Source organism: Oncorhynchus kisutch, linkage group LG13 (assembly GCF_002021735.2).
Source record: "Oncorhynchus kisutch isolate 150728-3 linkage group LG13, Okis_V2, whole genome shotgun sequence".
In the NCBI taxonomy this organism is placed as follows: domain Eukaryota; kingdom Metazoa; phylum Chordata; class Actinopteri; order Salmoniformes; family Salmonidae; genus Oncorhynchus; species Oncorhynchus kisutch.
Window position 1 is genome coordinate 3,887,628 of NC_034186.2, and position 7,048 is coordinate 3,894,675.

At 48.8% G+C, this 7,048-nt stretch overlaps 1 pseudogene; it reads right to left on the reverse strand.

The window, feature by feature from the left end:
• The window catches only part of LOC109876069 (tyrosine-protein kinase RYK-like), a 113,603-nt pseudogene that overhangs the window by 7,458 nt on the left and 99,097 nt on the right, over positions 1-7,048 (reverse strand).

Here is a 7,048-nt window from a genome sequence, read left to right on the forward strand (position 1 = left end):
ACCCCCCCACCCCCTCTCTGAAGGGTCCTATAGTCAACCCCCCCACCCCCCCCCCCCCTCTGAAGGGTCCTATAGTCAACCCCCCCCCCCCCCCCCCCCCCTCTCTGAAGGGTCCTATAGTCAACCCCCCCTCTGGAGGGTCCTATAGTCAACCCCCCCTCTGGAGGGTCCTATAGTCAACACCCCCCCCGGAGGGTCCTATAGTCAACACCCCCCCCGGAGGGTCCTATAGTCAACCCCCCCCTCTGGTGGGTCCTATAGTCAACCCCCCCCTCTGGAGGGTCCTATAGTCAACCCCCCTCTGGAGGGTCCTATAGTCAACACCCCCCCCGGAGGGTCCTATAGTCAACACCCCCACCGGAGGGTCCTATAGTGAACTTTCCATGCTGGACAGTATGTGTACTTATGTTGATAACGGAGAGGAGAACATGCCATAAGAAGCCATATCTAACTGATGTTCTGAAGGGAAGCCCTACAGTTAAACCTCTCTGAAGGGAAGCCCTACAGTTAAACCTCTCTGAAGGGAAGCCCTACAGTTAAACCTCTCTGAAGGGAAGCCCTACAGTTAAACCTCTCTGAAGGGAAGCCCTACAGTTAAACCTCTCTGAAGGGAAGCCCTACAGTTAAACCTCTCTGAAGGGAAGCCCTACAGTTAAACCTCTCTGAAGGGAAGCCCTACAGTTAAACCTCTCTGAAGGGAAGCCCTACAGTTAAACCTCTCTGAAGGGAAGCCCTACAGTTAAACCTCTCTGAAGGGAAGCCCTACAGTTAAACCTCTCTGAAGGGAAGCCCTACAGTTAAACCTCTCTGAAGGGAAGCCCTACAGTTAAACCTCTCTGAAGGGAAGCCCTACAGTTAAACCTCTCTGAAGGGAAGCCCTACAGTTAAACCTCTCTGAAGGGAAGCCCTACAGTTAAACCTCTCTGAAGGGAAGCCCTACAGTTAAACCTCTCTGAAGGGAAGCCCTACAGTTAAACCTCTCTGAAGGGAAGCCCTACAGTTAAACCTCTCTGAAGGGAAGCCCTACAGTTAAACCTCTCTGAAGGGAAGCCCTACAGTTAAACCTCTCTGAAGGGAAGCCCTACAGTTAAACCTCTCTGAAGGGAAGCCCTACAGTTAAACCTCTCTGAAGGGAAGCCCTACAGTTAAACCTCTCTGAAGGGAAGCCCTACAGTTAAACCTCTCTGAAGGGAAGCCCTACAGTTAACCTCTCTGAAGGGAAGCCCTACAGTTAAACCTCTCTGAAGGGAAGCCCTACAGTTAAACCTCTCTGAAGGGAAGCCCTACAGTTAAACCTCTCTGAAGGGAAGCCCTACAGTTAAAACCTCTCTGAAGGGAAGCCCTACAGTTAAACCTCTCTGAAGGGAAGCCCTACAGTTAAACCTCTCTGAAGGGAAGCCCTACAGTTAAACCTCTCTGAAGGGAAGCCCTACAGTTAAACCTCTCTGAAGGGAAGCCCTACAGTTAAACCTCTCTGAAGGAAGCCCTACAGTTAAACCTCTCTGAAGGGGAGGTTAACTGCCAGACAATTCTCATGAGATACCGTTACAGAGAAACCTTCAAACCAATAAAACTATAGAATTGTCAATTAAAATAACTGATGATCAAACTCAATTAAGACATAAACAGTCTAAAAGCCCTGTATGCATGTGTTCCAGTCCATTTGGACAGTTTGATTGGCTGTGCTATTGTACTTACAGTTCATCAGGACAGTTGATTGGCTGTGCTATTCTATATCCGTCCTTCAGATAGGCTGCCATCTCGAAGGGGTCGATGTCCACGTAGGGCGTCTGTCCCAAGGTCATCAACTCCCACAGGGTCACGCCAAACGCCCACTGAGGAAAAGGGACAAGGTTAAAAGGTCAAGGGTTAGAGGTCCGGGTTAGACAACAAGGTCATCAACTTCCACAGGGTCACGCCAAACGCCCACTGAGGAACAGGGACCAGGTTAAAGGTCAAGGGTTAGACAACAAGTTCATCAACTCCCACAGGGTCACACCAAACACCCACTGAGGAATATGAACAGGGTTAAAGGTCAAGGGTTAGAGGTCAGATCACAAGGCAGAACGGCCCAAAGGAATGAGGGTATTCTCTCGTTCTATAAATTCTATTTATTTCAGACGGACAGCTTTTATCTCCCTCACCAACTTCAAACATCAGCTATCTGAGCAGCTAACCGATCGCTGCAGCTGTACATAGTCTATTGGTAAATAGCCCACCCTTTCTCACCTACCTCATCCCCATACTGTTTTTATTTATTTACTTTTCTGCTCTTTTGCACACCAATATCTCTACCTGTACATGACCATCTGATCATTCATCACTCCAGTGTTAATCTGCAAAATTGTAATTATTTGCTTACCTCCTCATGCCTTTTGCACACATTGTATATAGACTCCCCCTTTGGTTTCTACTGTGTTATTGACTTGTTAATTGTTTACTCCATGTGTAACTCTTTGTTGTCTGCTCACACTGCTATGCTTCATCTTGGCCAGGTCGCAGTTGCAAATGAGAACTTGTTCTCAACTAGCCTACCTGGTTAAATAAAGGTGTTCTCAACTAGCCTACCTGGTTAAATAAAGGTGTTCTCAACTAGCCTACCTGGTTAAATAAAGGTGTTCTCAACTAGCCTACCCGGTTAAATAAAGGTGTTCTCAACTAGCCTACCTGGTTAAATAAAGGTGTTCTCAACTAGCCTACCTGGTTAAATAAAGGTGTTCTCAACTAGCCTACCTGGTTAAATAAAGGTGTAGTCAACTAGCCTACCTGGTTAAATAAAGGTGTTCTCAACTAGCCTACCTGGTTAAATAAAGGTGTTCTCAACTAGCCTACCTGGTTAAATAAAGGTGTTCTCAACTAGCCTACCTGGTTAAATAAAGGTGTTCTCAACTAGCCTACCTGGTTAAATAAAGGTGTTCTCAACTAGCCTACCTGGTTAAATAAAGGTGTTCTCAACTAGCCTACCTGGTTAAATAAAGGTGTTCTCAACTAGCCTACCTGGTTAAATAAAGGTGTTCTCAACTAGCCTACCAGGTTAAATAAAGGTGTTCTCAACTAGTCTACCTGGTTAAATAAAGGTGTTCTCAACTAGCCTACCTGGTTAAATAAAGGTGTTCTCAACTAGCCTACCTGGTTAAATAAAGGTGTTCTCAACTAGCCTACCTGGTTAAATAAAGGTGTTCTCAACTAGCCTACCTGGTTAAATAAAGGTGTTCTCAACTAGCCTACCTGGTTAAATAAAGGTGTTCTCAACTAGCCTACCTGGTTAAATAAAGGTGTTCTCAACTAGCCTACCTGGTTAAATAAAGGTGTTCTCAACTAGCCTACCTGGTTAAATAAAGGTGTTCTCAACTAGCCTACCTGGTTAAATAAAGGTGTTCTCAACTAGTCTACCTGGTTAAATAAAGGTGTTCTCAACTAGCCTACCTGGTTAAATAAAGGTGTTCTCAACTAGCCTACCTGGTTAAATAAAGGTGTTCTCAACTAGCCTACCTGGTTAAATAAAGGTGTTCTCAACCAGCCTACCTGGTTAAATAAAGGTGTTCTCAACTAGCCTACCTGGTTAAATAAAGGTGTTCTCAACTAGCCTACCTGGTTAAATAAAGGTGTTCTCAACTAGCCTACCTGGTTAAATAAAGGTGTTCTCAACTAGCCTACCTGGTTAAATAAAGGTGTTCTCAACTAGCCTACCTGGTTAAATAAAGGTGTTCTCAACTAGCCTACCTGGTTAAATAAAGGTGAAATAAAATAAAAAAATATGACCAACAAGACAGGTTGACAGACACACTAAATAATATCTAGGACGAATAAACGAAAGTGTGTGTTCAATCTCTTGACCTTGTGGTTGTCTCTGCGTAACATTAGCTACATGCAGGCTAAAACAACAACATATGACAGATGGGGGTTTAATCAGGGAAACCTTTAGGAACAACGCTCTCTATTATGTTCAAGAAATGTGTTAAATTAAGGCCAAGGTCTGTCAGTGTGAGATCAGTGTCAGGGAAGGTTGTGTTCGGTTCAGCCAATGGCTGAACAAAGCATTCCACTGACACAATGCAAGGAAATTTAGCTGAAAATGTACACCCAACATAGTTCCTACAAGTTTTGACAAGGGCTTGAAAGCTGGACCATATGGTGCTTGAGAACAGCCAGTTATCAGAACCATTTTAGGTAGTGTCTGCAACTCCCAAACAAACTGAAACCAACTTTAGCTTTTTAATCCATTTCCTATTTCCAAAGAACAAAAAAACATGATTTAGGTTTTGGAACCAAGTCAACAATTCAATCATCAGTCATCACCAGAAGATTAGCCAGTGTTCAACAAAGACAACATAGCAACAAACAAAAACAGAAGGTATTCAGACTTGATTCACAATGGGAGTTGAACACGAACCAGAAGGTATTTATACTTGATTCACAATGGGAGTTGAACACGAACCAGAAGGTATTTAGACTTGATTCACAATGGGAGTTGAACACGAACCAGAAGGTATTTAGACTTGATTCACAATGGGAGTTGAACACGAACCAGAAGGTATTTAGACTTGATTCACAATGGGAGTTGAACACGAACCAAAAAGGTATTTAGACTTGATTCACAATGGGAGTTGAACACGAACCAGAAGGTATTTAGACTTGATTCACAATGGGAGTTGAACACGAACCAGAAGGTATTCAGACTTGATTCACGTGCGTGTGGCTGGGTGTGTGCGGCTGTGTGTGTGGTACATTAACGTGCCTGTAGTAACCTATGACCCAAAGAGGTTTAGAGGAAAACAAGAAATGGAGTGGACATAAAGGGAGGATGAGGAGGGGTGAGGAGGGAGGGAGGGTGAGGAGGGAGGGGTGAGGGAGGGGGGAGGAGGGAGGGTGGGGTGAGGAGGGAGGGGAGGGAGGGGTGAGATGAGGATGGAGGGAGGAGGAGGGAGGGTGAGGATGGAGGGAGGAGGAGGGAGGGTGAGGATGAGGAGGGAGGGAGGGTGAGGGGTAGGAGGGAGGGAGGGAAGATGAGGGGTAGGAGGGAGGGAGGATTGAGGAGGGAGGGAGGAAGGGAGGGGGGAGGAGGGAGGGAGGGTGAGGGGAGGAGGGAGGGAGGGTGAGGATGAGGAGGGAGAGAGGGAGGGTGAGGATGAGGAGGGAGGGAGGGAGGGTGAGGATGAGGAGGGAGGGTGAGGAGGGAGGGAGGGAGGTGAGGATGAGGAGGGAGGGAGGGAGGGTGAGGATGAGGAGGGAGGGAGGGAGGGTGAGGGTGAGGATGAGGAGGGAGGGAGGGGGGAGGGAGGGGAGGGAGGGAGGGAGGGAGGGAGGGAGGGAGGGAGGGAGGGAGGGAGGGAGGGAGGGAGGGAGGGAGGAGGAGTGAGGGAGGGGAGGGTGAGGGGTAGGAGGGAGGAGAGGGGTAGGAGGGAGGGAGGATGAGGGGTAGGAGGGAGGGAGGATGAGGAGTAGGAGGGAGGGAGGATGGGAGGGAGGAGGGAGGAGGAGGGAGGATGAGGAGTGAGGAGGGAGGGAGGATGAGGAGGGAGGGAGGAGGTGAGGAGGGAGGGTGAGGATGAGGATGAGGAGGGAGGGGGAGTGTGGTGAGGAAGAGGAGGAGGGAGGGGAGGGAGGGATGAGGATGGAGGAGGGATGGATGAGGGGAGGGTGGGTGAGGATGAGGAGGGAGGAGTGTGGGTGAGGATGAGGAGGGAGGGAGTGTGGGTGAGGAAGAGGAGGGAGGAGTGTGGGTGAGGAGGAGGGAGGGATGAGGAGGGAGGGATGAGGATGGAGGGAGGAGGAGGAGGGAGGGAGGGTGAGGAGGAGGGAGGGAGGGGTGAGAAGGGAGGGAGGGGTGAGAAGGGAGGGAGGGGGAGGATGAGGAGGGAGGAGGGTGAGGTGAGGAGGGGAGAACAGAATGAGAGGAGAGAACAGAATGAGAGGAGAGGAGAGAACAGAATGAGAGGAGAGGAGAGAAAGAATGAGAGGAGAGGACAGAATGAGAGGAGAGGACAGAATGAGAGGAGAGGAGAGGCAGAATGAGAGGAGAGGAGAGGAGGACAGAATGAGAGGACAGAATGAGAGACAGAATGAGAGGACAGAATGAGAGGACAGAATGAGGGACAGAATGAGAGGACAGAATGAGAGGACAGAATGAGCGGAAGAGGACAGATGAGAGAGAGGAGAGGACAGAATGAGAGGAGAGGAGAGGACAGAACAGAATGAGAGGAGAGGACAGAACAGAACAGAATGAGAGGAGAGACAGAACAGAATGAGAGGAGAGGACAGAACAGAATGAGAGGAGAGGACAGAACAGAATGAGAGGAGAGGACAGAACAGAATGAGAGGAGAGGACAGAATGAGAGACAGAATGAGAGGACAGAATGAGAGGACAGAATGAGAGGACGAATGAGAGGACAGAATGAGAGGACAGAATGAGAGGGAGGATAGAACAGAATTGAGAGGAGAGGAGGACAGAATGAGAGGAGAGGACAGAATGAGAGGGAGAGGAGAGGCAGAATGAGAGGACAGAATGAGAGGAGGAGAGGACAGAATGAGAGGACAGAATGAGAGGACAGAATGAGAGGACAGAATGAGAGGGAAGAATGAGAGGAGAGTACAGAATGAGAGTACAGAATGAGAGTACAGAATGAGAGGAGAGACAGAATGAGAGGAAAGGAGAGCTCCATGGAGGACTTCACTGCCCGGTCTACCGCGTCTCCTCTCACCTCCTACCGCAGCTGACGTGTGTGTAAGCTGTGGTGGTGTGTGTGTGTGTGTAACGCGTGTAAATGTGTGTGTGTAAGGGCAAGTGTGTGTGTTCTCACCACATCACTAGCACTAGAGAAGTCATGGTTGAGCAGGCTCTCCAGGGCATCCAGCGGACCGGCCTGTTCTCTTGTCTCCCAGACATGTAGTCATAGGGAACAGGTCTCTGGACAGGGCGTTGTACAGATCTTCACCTGCATGCTGTCGTCAATACTGTACGGGAGGGGACAGGGTCACAGGGAGAGGACAGGTCAAGGGTGGAATTGGGCAAGGACAGGGTCACGGGGGAGGGGGGAGAGGCCATGGT